The sequence below is a fragment of the Carettochelys insculpta genome, chromosome 20, assembly GCF_033958435.1.
Source record: "Carettochelys insculpta isolate YL-2023 chromosome 20, ASM3395843v1, whole genome shotgun sequence".
NCBI lineage: Eukaryota > Metazoa > Chordata > Testudines > Carettochelyidae > Carettochelys > Carettochelys insculpta.
The window spans coordinates 16,521,509-16,538,672 of NC_134156.1; the positions used below are offsets into that span (position 1 = coordinate 16,521,509).

General features: G+C 46.7%; 1 long non-coding RNA gene across 1 annotated transcript in view; it reads right to left on the reverse strand.

The window, feature by feature from the left end:
- Window positions 1-99: 99 nt before the first annotated feature.
- Window positions 100-17,164, reverse strand: part of LOC142023522 (uncharacterized) — a 115,977-nt gene continuing 98,912 nt past the window's right edge. Inside the window, exon 3 of the long non-coding RNA XR_012648250.1 lies at window positions 100-709. This is a non-coding gene — a long non-coding RNA (uncharacterized LOC142023522). The remainder of the gene's footprint in view (window positions 710-17,164) is intronic.

Here is a 17,164-nt window from a genome sequence, read left to right on the forward strand (position 1 = left end):
TTCATGGACAAAAACCCACTTCCTCAGATGCATCTTCTTGTTGTTTTTAATGCACCAACTCACAATGTATAAAGCACATGCATCATTCTTTGCTGGATCTAAAAATTACTTTCTATACCAGTGAGGACTTAGTTCTACTTTGTCCCACAGAACCTGTTTAAAATAATATTAAAGCACTTATATCTTGCTAAAAATACACCAGCAAATACATTAGTCTGCAGTGAAGCTGATAAAATGTAATTGTTTACACATGATTCTGACCTAGAACTGAGATGAAAGACTGCTTCAAACACAGCCTTTGCCCAGTACGTTGTATAAAATTCTGTTTGGTTTGAACAAAGCAGCAAATGACTTGAACAACCTTGTTAACCAAAGATTAAGAATGGAAAAGATTCTCTTTGGCATTGCACAGGGTGTTAATACGAACTGTGGGCGCAAGAGAGCTGTGTAAACAGACTGGACGAAGCGCCAGCATTCCAGTGACCCAGGGAGAAGACTTGGAGCATGGCCACGGTCTCACGCCCAATAAACACTGACACAGAAGCAATGAATTCGATGGTTATTTGTGGCCTGAAAGGTTACACAACCCACGCCCAGGCTGGATTCCACTCAGTGGCGCGATGAGCTATCTCTGGTGCTTCTGTGCATCTCCTCACATGGCTGAACTCACGTAACCATTGAGGCAAACCCATCTGCGAAGTGAACCCATCTGCAAGGCAAACCAACAGCTGTGGAAAAGAATTCATAGCATGTGCCCAATCAGGTGCTCTCCAGCCCTTCCAACGTCCCCTCCGCTTTCAGTGGGCTGCTCTTCAGTATGGCTGAGGGACGCCTAACGGGGAACATTTTCACGCAACATCGGAACCACGTGTACTTTTTTAAATACAAGGCTCAGGTCTCCCCCAGCCTCTGAACTACACTGGATGGAAGAGAGCAGGATGGATTGTCATGGAGCAGATGAGGGCAGCTTGACTCAGAGCCAGCCTGGTGTCAACTACATTAGGGCCTTCCATGTTTGAAGGATTGGTGTCACGAGCCTCTCTGCCCTCAGGCCCCCCAGAGCAAATGGGTGCTGGGCAGCTCTGCCACCCATTACCTCAGCAGCCAGTCTGTCAGTTTCTCAGGGACATGTCTCTGTGCCTTCTACCGCACAGCCACCTATTTCTGGAACCTTCTTTCTGAGCTCATATCAGAGGGGTAGCCATGTTAGTCAGTATCCACGAAAAAAAACAAGGAGTTCTGTGGCACCTTGTAGACCAACTGATCTTTTGGAGCATAAGCTTTTGTGGGCAAAGACCCACTTCACAGGTGAATCTGATAAAGTGGGTCTTTGCCCACAAAAGCTTATGCTCCGAAAAAACTGTTCATCTATAAGGTTCCACAGGACTTCTCATTCTTTCTGAGCTCATGTGTCAGGCAATTCCACTACTCTCTGAATTCCAAGTCCTTCCTGAAAGTCTGACCTACAGGAGAAACTAGCAAATGGATAAGGATACAGCAGAGGAATAAGTGGAACTACAGATAACTTTGTCTCACCCAGATAGGGTCAATCACCCCACCCCAACCCACTTATTTACATGCTAGGTCTCTTCCCCTATGTTCTGTCAGCTTTTGTGAATTCCTTGAGGCCAGGCTCACACCATTTTCTATTAGCATAGTGTGGGGACAACCACACTAGACAAAAGATGGCCACCTTCCAGCTATTACCAGCCAAGGGGGATGCTATACTTGATGTCACTTCTAGGACAAGTCCCATAGGAGTATGAGCTTGTTGGGATTGCTTCACGACATAGAATCATAGAACACTAGGACTGGAAGGGACCTCAAGAGGCCATCGAGTCCAGCCCCCTGCCCCAATGGCAGGACCAAGTACTATCTAAACCATCCCTGACAGACATCTATCTAACCTGTTCTTAAATATCTCCAGCGATGGAGATTCCACAATCTCCCTTGGCAATTTATTCCACTCTTTGACTGCCCTGACAGTTAGGAACTTTTTCCTAATGTCCAGCCTAAACCTCCCTTGCTGCAGTTTAAGCCCATTGCCTCTTGTTCTATCCTCAGAGGCCAAGAAGAACAAGTTTTCTCCTTCCTCCTTATGACTCCCTTTTAGATACCTGAAAACCGCTATCATGTCTCCCCTCAATCTTCTCTTTTCCAAGCTAAACAAGCCCAATTCTTTCAACCTTTTTTCATAGATCATATTCTCTAGACTTTTAATCATTCTTGTCGCTCTTTTCTGGACCCTCCCTAGTTTCTCCACATCTTTTTTGAACTGCGGTGCCCAGAACTGGACACAATACTCCAGCTGAGGCCTAACCAGCACAGAGTAGAGTGGAAGAATGACTTCTCGTGTCTTGTTCACAACACACCTGTTAATGCATCCCAGAATCATGTTTGGTTTTTTTGCAACAGCATCACACTGTTGACTCATATTTAGCTTGTAGTCCACTATAATCCCTGTAATGGCTGTCTCTGACCTCCTCTTTTTACCAGTTCTTAATCCATAGTGAGATTATTTATTAATTTGAGTTCTGAAGGCACGGTCAGAACTTTACCCATAGCCACAGCCAACAAAACACTGCCTTAGGAGACTGATGGCAGCCTTATGCATAGAAATACTAATTTTACAAGGGTTATTATTGTTTTTGTTCTCAGCTGGGACCTCCTGCCTGTCCATAATGAACACATCGGTGACAAGTAAGAGCAAGGTACAGCTATTTGTGCAGTCAGCTGTGTATATTTTTTCTCAGGGGTGACCTGTGGGGGATGGACGGGGGGTGGCACATATGCCCCCCAGAATCTCCCACCCCAACACTCACTGTCAGCACTGCGCCACTACCAGTGGGTGAAGGGGCAGTCCCCCGCCGCCCCCCGAGTTGTATGGCCCCCCAGCTTCCAGGCTGAAAAGGAATGGGTGTGAACAAAGCACAGCTGTTACTGGCTCATGCGAAGGCTCCTTCTGCAATGCTGTGACTGCGTAAATGTGATTTTCCAACATTACTTAGGCCAGCTCTACACTAGGGGAGTAGGTTGATTTCAGATACACAATTCTAGCTACGGCAGTTGCGTAGCTAGAATTGACAGATCTGAAATCAACTTATCTGACTGTCTTCAGTGAGAAACTCTCCTGTTGACCTGCTGTACTCCTCGGGATAACCAGGAGTACAAGGGTCAACTGCTGACCCCAGACAGATGCATCTCTACCAGGTGTGCAAAACTGAACTCCAGAAGATCAACCCTGACCAGGTCAATGTTCTGCGTAATATAGACAAGCCCTTATTTAGACATTAGCGCACTGAAATCAGTAACGTTGACAAAACCCTGCAGTGCAGACATAGCTTTAGAAATATTTCCTACTTTGGAGAGTTCATGAAACGAGTCCAGTTCTTCAGATTCCCTTCATATGGATTTAACTCTCAGGGCTTAAGTCCGTGCATTGCTGAGCACCGTTCGCTTACAGTTCAGTCTTACAACCTTCTGCTCCTCCAAGTGAGTAGAAGGGCTCAGCACAGCCTTCAGCACCCAGCAGCATCAAACCTCAAAGGCCATTTGAAGGTAAATGTCAACCAGGGTTCCCTCTAATTTTTTCCATCCACAGGGGAATAAATTTTGTTATGTGCACCAAGCCACATGGGGATGTGCACCCAGTAGAAACATGTGTGCCAGCTTTGGGTGCTCTGCTCATTAACACGGTGGCACTGGAATCGTCCTTGGGTGGCCACCTGAGCGCCCAGCTTACAGGCACCACTGGTGACAGATCAGAATCAGCAAGTTCTCTATTACCAAGAGCCTCAATGGCTCAGCCCTTGCTATGCAAAAGCAGCCTACACCCAGATCTGCTTTGAGGTGGGCTCTTTGAGCCACATTCCATTTCCAAAAGTGTATACAACGGAGAAGCCAGTGCTGCGAGCTCATGTAACTAAGGAAACCACTTCAAAGCGAATTACCTTCCACTCGTTTGTTGCAGGAAAACTGAGACCAAAGTGCTGCATGAACATTGCTGTGCTAGTGCTTTTCTGGCGATGTTTACAACAAACTGCTCGAGGACGAAGAAAAAAAAGGGAATCCTCCCTTCTATTTGGCAGGAACCAAGGCGTGACTCAGTAGGAAAGAATTTCTTTAGGTACCGTTCCTAAGAGTTTGTTTATAGCACAGCAGAGCCCAGATACCCCCACTCCAAATTGGAGCTCCTCTGTGTGCTAGGGGCTGTACAAACTCATGAAAAAATGTGTCAAGAGTTGCAAAAATGACTCGTGATTTTGGGTGTCCAACCGGAGCTACCTTAAAGAGGCCACATTTTTCTGAAAGTGCAGCGCACCCAACCCTTGGGAATCATACCCCTTTAAGGTGGCTCCAGCTGGGCACCCAAATATGGAGGCTGCCCAAATATCTATTCATTTTATAAAATCCTGGCAAATGTCCATGTCCTGAACATGGGGAGGAGGCAACAGAATCACTGGGCCCATGGCCCAGGTGGGTGGGGGAGCACTGTGCTCCCAGAAGGGGCAGGGCCTCATGCAGAAGCGGGCAGGACTGGCACTAGCCTTGCCCCAGCCAGCTCTTCAGTGCCACTTGGAGCTCCAGTGGCAATTTCAAAGGCCTGGGGCTGTGGTCCCTTTAATTTTTTCCATCCAAGGACAGAATAATTTTGTTCTGTGCACCAAGATATGTGCAGATGTGCACCACTGATAGAAACCCAGGCTACCTGCTGTAGGCACTCTGCTAATCAACTGGGTAGCATCTGAATCCACTCCAGCCACCACTGCTACTGCAGTAGCAGCCGAGGGGAGCCCCAGGCCCTTCTGAATCACCAGCCCTTGGGACAGGTGGCCCCTTTGCCCCACCCCATTGGTAATGGCCTGAAGATTTGACAGTCTAAGTTTATTGCCTGCATGCCTCACCATCTGTTGTTGCCCCAAATCCTCTTCTGATTTACAGTGCATGTGTTTTACATGCGGTTTGGATTTTTATTGCACAGTCCCTGCTATTAATGCTTCGTGTGTACTTGGATTTTCAGAAAGGCTTTGACAAGGCCCTCACCAAAGGCTCTGAAGGATACTAATAGCCATGAAATAAGTGAGAAGGTCGTCTCTCAGGCTATGTCTACACTAGCCCAGAAGATTGACCCACTCAGGGTCGAGCTTCCTGGGTTTGATTTCGCGCATCTGGTAGGGATGCACGAAATCGCCCTCTTCAGGGGTCGCAGTTGACCCCTGTACTCCCCTTGAGACAAGAGGAGTAAGGGAGGTAGATGGGAGAAACTCTCCTGTTGACCTTGTTTGGTAGGGAAGGCCAAGTAAGCTGAGCACAGATAGGTCAATTCTAGCCATGCAACTGCTGCAGCTAGAACTGTGTATCTGCATTTGACTTACTTTGCTAGTGTAGACATAGCCTCAGATCAGCATCTGGCTGAAAGAGAGGCAAGAAAGGGTACAAATAAAAAGTCAGTTTTCAGAAGCAGGAGAGGTAAACAGCAGTGTCCCCACAGCTGTGCACAGGGCCCTGTGCAGCTTAACGTACCCATAAATGATCTGGAAAGGGGCGAACTGTGACGTGGCAAAATGGGCAGATGATCCACAATTATTCAAGACTGTTAAATCCAAAGCAGATTATGAGGAGTAGCAGCTCACATAACTGGGTGACTCAGCAATGCAGCAGCAGAGGAAGGTCAGGGACGATAAGCGGAAAGTCATGCACATTGGAAATTCTCTCCTCCCTGGGTTACTTGGTAGCAGGCAGCACTCAGCTGTATGTCTGTGTGCCTGACGGGTTCAATATTAAAGGAGATCCTGAGTGCCAGGGATGATGTTGGATAGTTGGAAATCCCCCTTTCACTCTGATTTCTAAAGCTCTGTGAAATGGTGGTGCCTCCACCTGGCTGGCCCCTGTACACACTTAACAGTGTGCCTTTCCCATTATAATCTGGCTTTAATTCCCAAACAGCAATTATAAACAGTATATATCTAACAGACCACATAAGAATCAACACACACCTTTACTTGGGAACTTAAGGTGACAGGGTTACAGACTATACATGAATGAAATCAATTAACAATATGTACAGAAATAAACGAAACATAAGTGGCCTGTGCACTGCCCTCAGATCTCCCACCCCAGAGTGTACACTCTTTAATTATCAAAGTTCCAGTTACTTGCTTGCATTGGCGCGCAGCCATTGTCCACTGGATTGCCAGAGTCCAGGCAAGGCAACAAGCCCCTCTGACCTGGAGCGGGCCTCTGCAGCGCTCTAACAGACACAGATGAGGTTCCTTCCCTGCAGGGTCTCTCATTAGCAGACTGAAGCTCCCCAGTGCAGTTCCTGGTTGGGAAAAAACTTCACACTTCCCGGAAATGGTCTGTTCCATCAGCCTCAACTCTCCAACACGAGGCCACCATCTTCTTTCCAGCCTCGCTGAAAAGCCCTCTCTCTTTCCCACAGCCTCCTGGGAGTTGTAGTCTCTAGAGACAGATTGCAGCACATAGTAACCAGTAGAGGCTCCTGTATACAGAGGGGCCTACGCTAGATATGCAGTGGGGGGTACTGAAGTAGCTGGTACCCCTCAAGAACAAGATCTTGGAGTCACCAGGGGTACTTCTCTGAAGGTGTCAGCTCAGTGTGCAGTGCAGTCAAACAGGCTGACAGGAGAAAGGAGCTCGTATGATAGGAAGAGAAAATACAAATCACGTTTTGTTCACATGGCTGCACCTCAGGTGCTTCACTACAGAGCCCCCTAGCCTGCAAGCAGGGCCAGGAACCACCCTCCCCATTCCCCCCTACCACTCACACATGCTTAATGTGATAGTTTGCACCTCCATCAGCTCTCAGTAGACCACACACACGGGACTTCCATGGCAGCGCAGGGCTGGCCCACAGCTCTCCTGACACCAGTCGTGAGCACTAAAGGGAAAGCTACACAGAAAAACCCAATCTCGCAGCAGCGATGCCCAGAACCCAGGTCTACAGACTTGAGCACATGCTGCAGCATTAACAGTCACGTAGCCTCCAACTCAGCCAAGAGTGGGGCTCTGTGGCCTGGGGCCAGGGAGGGGTTTTACCACCTGCTGCAGCCTGAACCAAACCAGTGACAGGGCTCTATTTAGCAGAGCATGAGCCTGAGCCTGTTGCCCTGGGCTCTGAGGCTCACCGCTGCTGGATTGCTTGTTTCATAGAGGTACCCCTTAACTCATTCTGCTACAAGCAGTCTGGTTCTGCATGTCACATACCTAGTGACAGGGATCAGCTGTCCAGCTACTAGCAGAAGCATCCCAATGTTGGGGGCATTGTGTTAAAAAGGCTGCCTATTCCCCCTGCCCATACTCATTTCTTATCTAGTCACCCTACCTAGTGTTAGCAATGGCAGGTACAAGCACGGAACCGGAGCAGACTAGGCAGTAGGATGTAAATTCTGCTCCTGCAGCGTTGGCAGGGCCTCTGGCCAAAGGGCAGAGGCAGGGTCCAGAAAAGCCACTCCACAAGTTACACAAGGATTTCCATGTGCTGCTTTGCTTGGAGGGTTTAAAGGACCCGCTAATGTGCAGACAGCCCAGTCCAGCCCTTCCAGCTCTGCCCATCAAGCGTGGTAGAGTCACGCAGCCTGCCTGCACCTGGAATTGGCTGGTTTATGGACATGCCTATAACGCTACTGTCAGTCACGTAGAACAGCTACGAAAAGCTACGTGGGACAAACTAGAGCCAGTATGCCTGAATTCCACGCCTGAGCCTGCTATTGACTCACACCACTTCTTTCTGCAAGTCACATAGCTGCTCTATGCCTCAGTTTACCACCCTCAACGGGCAGTATGAAGCTCTAATCACTTTGTAGATTGTTTGCCAAGTTCTTTTAAACCTTGGGGTGAAAGACACTATGTCAGTTTCCTAACTGCTTCACCCACAAATGCAGGGTAAGATCTGCTGTCCTATTACACTCTAATAACAGATTTAATTTGTCTTCTCATCCAGTAGTTCCATTACTGACTCTGCCAGCAGTGTTGCCATTGCTGTGTTGCTTTGGTTAACACAGATTGGTTTGATTGTTAATCATCTCATTCATACTCAGCTGCGTTTGATTTAATTTTCCCTGTCCTCTCCCCTGCAAAAAATGCTCCAGCATTGATGTGCCATGAGTTTTTGAATTGTGAATTTCTGAATTATGATTTTTTCAGCCTTGTTGGCTCTTTTTAAAGCTCTTTTGATGTGGTCCCTGAAATGGACCTCACTCACCTGATGTCACTTAAAACTTTTGATTCACACGTCCTGCAAATTTCTCTGGCATGTTCTAGGCTTTTAATAGAGTTGCCAGCTGAGGTGTGTGAGGTGTGGGGGAGGGGGCACGGGCTGTGTAATTTACTTCCTCTTCATTTAGCGTGTCCCCTTTCACGGGAGCAAACTAAATGCTTCCTTTCCTTTGCTGCCTGTTTGCTCCCTGTCTGGCAAATCTCTAGGCCGGGGTGGATGGAATGCATTAGTGAAAAGCGCATGAGTCCATGATGAGACAGAACTGTCAGCCAGTGCCAGCCCCACTCAGCCGTCTTACAGCTGTGTATTGTGACAGGAAGCCTGGGCTGTGTGCTGGCATGGCTGTGTACCAAACACCACAGAGGACACAAAAGCAACCCGTTTGGGGGCAGTAGATGTAAAAGCAAGGTATAGAGTTTAAACCACCTCTGGCGCGTTAAACAGCTGGTGGCAGCTTTCAGGAGAGCGGCGAAGTGGCCACAGTTGTGAATTTCTTTCTTTGAATTCAGAATTGCTTGTTGCTGGTTTCCTTTGGCTCCTGAGCAGAACACGCTGTATACATGCAGTTATTGCGCCAAACCTTGGTTCTTTCGGGAGTCAGCATTTGATTTTTGAAACCCTAGTTCACCTCTGGCAGCGAAGAACACCAGCAGCTTGTGCTTTCCCTTTAAATCAATAATCCTCAAACTTTTTACCTCATGCTCCCCTACCCCGGCTGGGTATGGGACCCAGGGTCTTGTGAGGTGGGGAACACGGACGGGGTAAGCGGGCGAAGGCGCTGGGACTGACAATGAAATGAAGTGGTGCTCCTGCCCTGCCCCAGGGGTGCTGGCCCAGGCCCCAGCTGCCCCCGCCCCCCACAAAGTTTCTCCACATGCCACACAGATTGGGGGCGGCTGCAATCTGGGAATTCACGTACCCATCTGAGGTTATCATTTATATTTCATGGGCAGAAAGGAGGTTTTATGGCTAAGGCCCTGGATGTGGGCTCAGCATAGCTGGGTTCATCTCTGCCACAGGCATCCTGTGGGACCCTTGGGCAAATTGCTTTCAGGAAAATTTTCAGAAAGGCCTACAGCCCAGAGTGTGAAACCCATTTAGGTGCATGTCTGACTACCCTGGAAGAGCCATGACTGAACTACTTAGTCTCTAAGTACCTACCACCATTAATGGAACGCAGTGGGTGGACAGTGAAACAGTATGTATTAAAAGCTCCTGCTCTTGCCTTTAACAGATGTTATAATAGACCCTGGTCCTGATATGCTAAAGACTCTCTATTCCACTTGTTTGTGAATTCCTACTCATTATTTGGGGAGCCATGACAGCTTTTTGGGCATGCAGCAAGCAGGCAGGAGTGGAACTCTTTGGTGGCCAATAGTCACATAGTGTAGCCAGGTTAGTCTGTATCTTCACGAAATAAAAAAGCAGTCCTGTAGCGCTTTCGGGACTAATAAAATAATGCATTAGGTGATGAGCGTTCGTGGGACAGACCCACTTCTTCAGCTCTGGAAATTCTGATGACAGTAAACTGGCCCAAGAATTTAATAGAACGATAGCTTTCTTTGATGGCTGCACAGGTTGAAATACTCTAGTTCAGCACCCTCAGGACCTAACCGGTGCTGGACGAGAGAATTTGCTGGTGGGGGAGGACTAGCTCAGTGGTTTGAGCATTGGCCCACTAAACCCAGGGTTATGAGCTCAATCCTTGAGGAGGCCATTTAGGGACCTAGGGCAAATAGATGTCAAGGAGGGTGCTTGGTCCTGCCAAGAGGGTAGGGGCCTGGAGTAGATGACCTCCCAAGGTCCCCTCCAGTCCTAGGAGGTGTGTTTGTACCAGAGGTCGATATTGTCTAGCACATTACCAACACGTCCACTGCTTACTGGGCTTGTAGAAGAGATTTAAGGGTAAATTAGAGCTAAATAATGGTACAGAATACTGAGTGCCTGGACTGGTGACTGTAAACAAACTCTATGGGCCCACAGGAAACTTGGCCACACCCAGGCTAAGTGGTTGTCTGGCTAACTAAAATCATACCTTATTACAGAGGTTGCTGGCCAAGAGAATTCCGGATTAGAGAGGTTCATCCTGTTGTTTCCAAGTTAATTTGCTTTATTCAGATTTAATAATGTGCCATTGTGGTTTTGACAATAATGAAAGGGGGGAGAAATCAAAACTATTTTCCCAAGTTGTTTTAGGTGTATCTTCCCAAATTCCCCAAGCAGCCCCCACATCTACCCCACTTCCCTACATCCCATCGCTGGGAAGTCCTGTTTGCTCATGTGAAACAGGGCTGTGCAGGGATTTGGTGTTTTTCAGGCTGTCACATCAGCAAACTTCTGATTTTGCCTCTTTCTGAATTACAGGCTTGCTGTCAGCAAATGACCAGTTTTAAAAAGTCAAGCCAAGCCTCATTTCAAAGCCGAGAAATAAATATCTTCCTAAATCAGCATATGTGGATTGCACATATAAAGCTCTAACTCAATTTTGTTCTATAATTGCAACATACAGGGTGTGCATCTATAGATATGTAGATATAGTATTTTCTTTGTGGCCATAAACATGTAATAAACCTTATAATTCTCCTCCTCCGTAATGTACTTTTTTTCTGCCTGTACTGCTGAAGTGATCCCTCACCCCTTTGTTTTCAGTTCCAGTGCACTATAGAATTTGTAGTGTATGTTACAGTTTGGTTTGACACAAGTCCAATAAAGTGAGCTGCTCTTTTTCATAACATACAAGTAATCCAAGCACAGAAAATAAATACAATATTGCCAACTCCAAGCATTCAACAGTTGTTAATTGGGCCCACAAAAATTCCTGATTTTTTTACCCTAAAAAATCTCATGATTTTTAAAGACAACTTTTTAAATGTGACTTCTAGCCAGTGAAGGTTTTGGGTTACACTTGAGTCATGTTTTCAAGCTAGTCTTTAAAACCAGAAGAGCTAGGAACACTTTTCTTTATTTTTTAAATGAATATTGTGATTCTCAAATACTAACAGGACTCCAGGAGCTGGGACTTTAAAAATATCGAGAGGCGAATGGAAATATCATGAAAGTTGGCAACACCGTGGGGGAAAATTCACCTAAATCAATTACCTTTGCACTTTTCAGGCAGAAACACTTTCAGTTAGGTTTATCTCAGGGTATGTCTATACTTACTGGAAGATTGACTCATTCAGGATTGATCTTCTGGGATGCAATTCAGCGCACCAAGTGGGACTGCATGAAATCGAACCATCAGGGCTCTATAGTTGACCCTGGTGCTCCTCGCTGTTGTGAGGAGTAAGGGTGGTCATTGGAAGAGTTTTTCCTGTTGACCTCCTGCTGCGTGAATAGCCAGAAAAATCGATCTGCAATACATTGATTCCAGATACTTAATGGTCATAGCTGGAATAGTGTATCTTAAATTGACTTTTTGGCCTAGTGTAGGCCTGGCCTCAACTAACTGGGAACTACCTGGGACTTTCTTCCCATATAGCAGCATCAAAAAGGCCTGTTTGCAAACCACCACCCCTCCCACCAAGAACCCATCTCTTGATTAAGTTTTGATGTGAAAGGATCCTACCCGATTACTGGAGAGTGATGCAGGTGAAGCTGATGCAGTCCTCAGTTCAGCGGATGCTAAGCACCCACAACTGTCTGAAATGAATAGAAGCCACAGGTGGTGAGCAGCGCTCTTAACCAGACTGTGAGCCTGTAGGCCAAACGCTGCCATAGCAAGTCCTGCAGTTACAGCTGGGGCGTGGAGGTTGACAGAACCCTGAGGTAGCCCATGAGGTCACACTCAAGTCATATGTTTCAATTTCTGAAGGTCTGCCTGCATCCAGAGGATCCTCTTGTACATTTCACTACTCCCCACCCCCACCCCACTGTGTGCAGCAGGACCTAACTGATTAAGCATGGGGATGTGTGCAACGGAGACGCCCAGCCCCGCAATCCAACCCTGAGCCCTGTGGTTTTCAACCAGTGTGCCGGGGCACACTGGTGTGCAATGAGAAATGTCCAAAGGTGCCATGAAATTTCATCAATTCCCCCTTGCTGTGGCACTTTGCAGAGCCACTGTGAAGGGAAATGCTGACCCCGCAGGACCCCGTTTGTGCCATGACACAGCTGACATGCTGCTTCCTGGCCCAAATGAGTTGTTAGGGAGGCCACCCCCGACTCCCTGCTGTGGCAAGGGGGAGAGAGGGCAGGCAGAAGCCTTTCGGAGCTGGCATGCGATTTAAATCACGCATCCTGGCTCCAGCAGGCTGGCAGGGAGGGGAGCTGCTTTCAGTGGTTACTCATTTACTCAGCATTCCTAGTACGGCATTGAGCAGATTTTGAAAATGTGTCTGTGCTCACTGTCTAAGACAGTGTATTCTGTGCTGGATTTGAAACATTCATACATTTGATCCCTGTTTCGCTTGTTGTATGCACTGCTACGTTGCAAACATCTCTAGTAAGACCATAGTAAATGCAAGCAAACGGGACGTCGATTCAGCAGAAAAAGTGGGTGTGCCGTGGAATTGTCTGGCTCTTTGCAGTGTGCCATGCTACTGAAAAGGTTGGGAACCACTGCTCTAGGTCACACCAAACACTCTGCATTGCAGGGAAGAGACCCACTGTAGTTTAGCTCTCTCCTGGATGGGTCACTCACCTTGCTGCCCATAGGAAATGCTACAGCTTGCCTAGTGAAATGCGAGAGGACCAGAAGCAGCCAGCAATGTTAGATTAGCCAGCTGTTAGGTGATCGATTGTCTGGCCATGCCAACCCAACCTGCCACAGTGACACAAATGCAATGAACTAACAAATCAAGGTGGCAGATCTATTTCTGTGTCTGTGCCAGAGAGACAATAGAGTCACCTGATGCTGGAGGTAAGTGGGACATTAACTCATGTGTAACGTATTGGACAATCTGTAACACTTTGAGCAAAACTCTTCTCAGTATTTGATGAGGCCCATGAATCCGCTGGAACATCGGGACTTAACCTTCCTGGTTACCTTTTCCTTCTCCATTTTGTGATTAACCGGAAATGGGACAGGAAGACTTTGGAGCTTATTTCTCCTGTCACAGTCATTCCCATCTCAGCATTTGCAGACTGAAGGGCTGGTTCTGCTTTCTTTGTGCTTAGGGTTATTAGGTTTGATCTTTCGAAAAAGCGGATACCCCTAAGAGGGGGTGGATCTGAATCAGTATCTACCAGCTCATGTATTGATGTACAAGATACACTATAATACATGAATACATGAGTTGGTAGAGACACTCCCTCACAGTGGTGTCCTCTTTTTTAATATGATAATCCTAGCTGAACCCTCAAAACTCACCATGAAGGCAGCAGTGGGTGCTTTGGGGGGGCAAAATATGCCCTTTATTCCCCTCCTTTGTTTCATCACTACCACACGTCTGGTTTTTTTTTCATACTGAGAACATGGGAAAGATTTAAGCTGAGATTTCCAAAGCTCCCAACTCCCATAGGCAATCAAGGGGATTTAGGCACCTAACACCCTTTAGCCCCTTTGAGAATCAGTGCTGTAGGGCTTGGCTCATGCGGGATTCCACCAGTTAAACCCAAGGTGTGATTTTTTTTTAAAACCACTGGTATTGAAACCAGTGCCAGAAGCCAGGTGTACACTTCAGTCAGTTTGACCTTGTTGCCATCAGCGTCAGTTGATCAGGAAACACTTTAAGCTAAACGGCAACAAATTGAAAGAAGAAGGTCCACACAGTCTTGTGCATTTGCTTATCTAAACCAGTTTACTTAAGTCAGTGCAAGTTTGTGTCTAAACACATCCCACCTCCCCCACCCCCCAAAATACAATCCTGTTCAAAGCCTTCATCTTTGACCTGTCTGCTTTGGATGGAGAGGGTGGGAAAGGTATTACTTTAGTAGTGGGTTTTTCTAGCTCTCCTGGTAAGCGCCTATCTTTTTAAAACAAGTCTCAAGGCACTGGCCACATAAGCCAGTGGCATGCCTTGCAATTAAAATACGTTTTAAACCACTTGTTTTAAATTGGTGGACAAATTCATTTTGCTTTAAGGGGAACTTAGTTCAGTTTAGTCTGATTTGAGCTAAACTAAAGTAACCCTAGTAAAACAAGGGGAAACCAGGATATGCATCCCCTAAACTGGGGGTCTGCAACCTGCAGCTCTGGAGCTGCATTTGGCTCTTTAAGGACTTCTTTGTGGCACCTAACACTATAATTGCAAAGTAAAAAAAAAAAAACCCTCCTGATTATTTTTGAAAAATGGTGAACGTTTAAAAGCCCAAAAAATAAACAACTCAGATCTAAATAGCAAACGTTATATGATCTCAAAATGTTGGATTAACCCCCACCCCCGCAAGCATCCTTCAGAGAGAGAGGAGGTTCAGGCGTGAAAGTCAGGAAGATGGTAGTATGAACACACACATAACATGTGAGGAAATAGAGCATGTGAAAAGTTTGTGAACATCCTGAAGTAACTGTGTATTGCATTACAAATCATATGTGCACTGTTCTTAAAATAGGGATTACAAAAAGTATGGTTTGATGTTACTTATTAAGGACCATCTTATATTCATGTGCATTGCAGCACTTGAATTATTGGTTTTTTTATCAAATTGGAAAAAAATGGCTCTTCTTGTTCTTTTGGTTGCTGATGCCTGCCTTAGATAACTGCACCCAGCCACCTTTTTGGCAATCACCTGGTGTTAAGATTGTTCCACAAGAATGTAGCTACTGAAAAAAGCCAGTATTTGTGAGGAAGTAGCACTTTCTCTCTCTCTCTCTCTCTCTCTCTCTCTCTCTCTCTCTCTCTCGGACTATAACGATCTCTTTGGGGCTTTATCCCTTGAGACAATACGTTGTTAGCGGTCAACGCTGCTGATTAGGCTCTGACATTACCAAGTGTAGTGGCCGGCTGTGAGCTTCGTATTGTAGGATCAGGTCCTTGGGATAGAGAGAGCAGCAGCCTTTGTGTAGTGGGTACAAAGATGCATTTTAAATATCTGTCTTAGGGTTTTGTTTTGTTGCCCATCAACAGAGTTCGACTTCGCACATCTAGTAGGGATGCCCAATATTGACCTATCAGAGGTCGGCATCAATCCCCATACGCCTCGTGAGATGCGAGGAGTAAGAGAGATCAACAGGAGAAACTCACCCATCAACCTTCTTCAATGAAGATGGCCAGGTAAGTCGATTGCAGATATGTCCATTCTAGCTATGCAATTGCCATAGCAAGAATTGAGTATCTGCAATCAACTTACTTTCCCTAGAGTAGACACACAGCGTGAGATACAAAGAGGTGAAATGACAAGCCCAACATTAAAGTTTAGAGGCCAGGTCTTCTGAATGTAAATCCCATGCTCTGTACCCTGCCTCTATAGGGATGGGCTCAGGATGCATTTGAACACACCGCAAATTTCACTCCCGGCAGTCTATGTTTTTAATGGGCAGAAAAACACCTCTGCTGGGAACGTTGCTGATTTGTGAGGTGGGCTTGGCTCAAGACTTAGTTTGGCACTTTTTAGCTCAATCCCATGTCTGGCCCATAGCTGCAGTTGGGTGATAGGAAATGGTTTCTCCAACAATGCCTTTGATACGTGCTTTGAGGCTGGGCGTCCCCAAGCACAATGAGCCAGCTGAATTCTCTCCAGCCATCCGGGGTTGCTGCTAAATAGATCATGCATGACAATCAGGGAACCAGTTGCCCTGGAATGCATGTAAACCCTCCCTGAGGAAGATTCCAGAAATGTGGGATCAAAATCCCCTGGAGATTTCTATGGAAAGTATTTCTCTTCCTCTCTGCCGATGAGGATGAATTTTACTGTTCTATTTGGCAAAAACTTAATTCCTCCTGGAAGAAGAATGTTTATTTATTTACAGCACTCCGGTTATCATGTCTGTCTATTCAGGTTTGAAAATTGTTCTGGATAACACGATCTAATCCTGCAAGGTGTAAGCAGGTATGGAGTCTTTTCCCATGATACACATTGCAATATCTTTCCCCTGCTCCTAGCCCATCACAAGAGTCTAGTGGTTTGCTAAAGGACATACAGTCATCAGAGGCTGGAACTCATGTGCTGTCAGGCTGGATTTTATGCAACAGAGATCTACTTCAAGTACATGTGCAAATATATGTGCACAGCTGTGTAACTGCTTGTCGGGCAAACACACATGCACAAGGATGGGATCACTTCACCCATCATTACCATGGAGTCACTTCTTCAGCTACAGGAGGGTGTCCACACTATCAAAATCCACCGCTAGCCATATATCAGTTCCATTCCTGGGCTCAAGGCAGCTGATGATCCACCCACAAAGACTACCATTAGCAGCTCACCGTGGGTGGTGTTACACCAGGGTGGGAGTGGGGGATCTTTTTTCAGTCAGGGTCACTGACCCACAGAAAAGTTAGTCGTGGGGCACACACAAGTCAAAAGCACAACAACAAAAAACAAAGAAACAACTCCCCCCCACAAACAACCTCAGTGACCTGGCCCCCAAAGCAAAACCACCTGGTTTTAGCTGGTCTTTTGTTAAGCCACAGGTGGCATGGCCCTGAGCAAGCTCCCAGGTGCAGGGGGACTGACCCCTGATATAGCCAAAGAGCTGATGGAGAAACTGAGCACAGAGTCTTGACCAAAGTCACACAGTAGGTCAGTGGCAAAATTGGGACAGGAACCCAGGCCCAGATGGTTCCTCCCATGCCCTAGTCATGAATGATGCTGGCAGTCAGTGAAACTGATGGGCCAGAGCTCAGCCTGAGACATATGCCAGTTCCACAGAGCTGTTTACCCTGCTGCTGCTGTGCGGCATGCCCTGTGTGACTAAGGCCGTCCCTTTCCCACACCGTCACGTGAGGTAGCTTAGAGTATGGATGGGGATGAACATGCAGGGTTTCACTAAGCTTAGTGTAAAATGTGGTCCACCTGACAAGAGACATTTACTCGAGGAAAAAC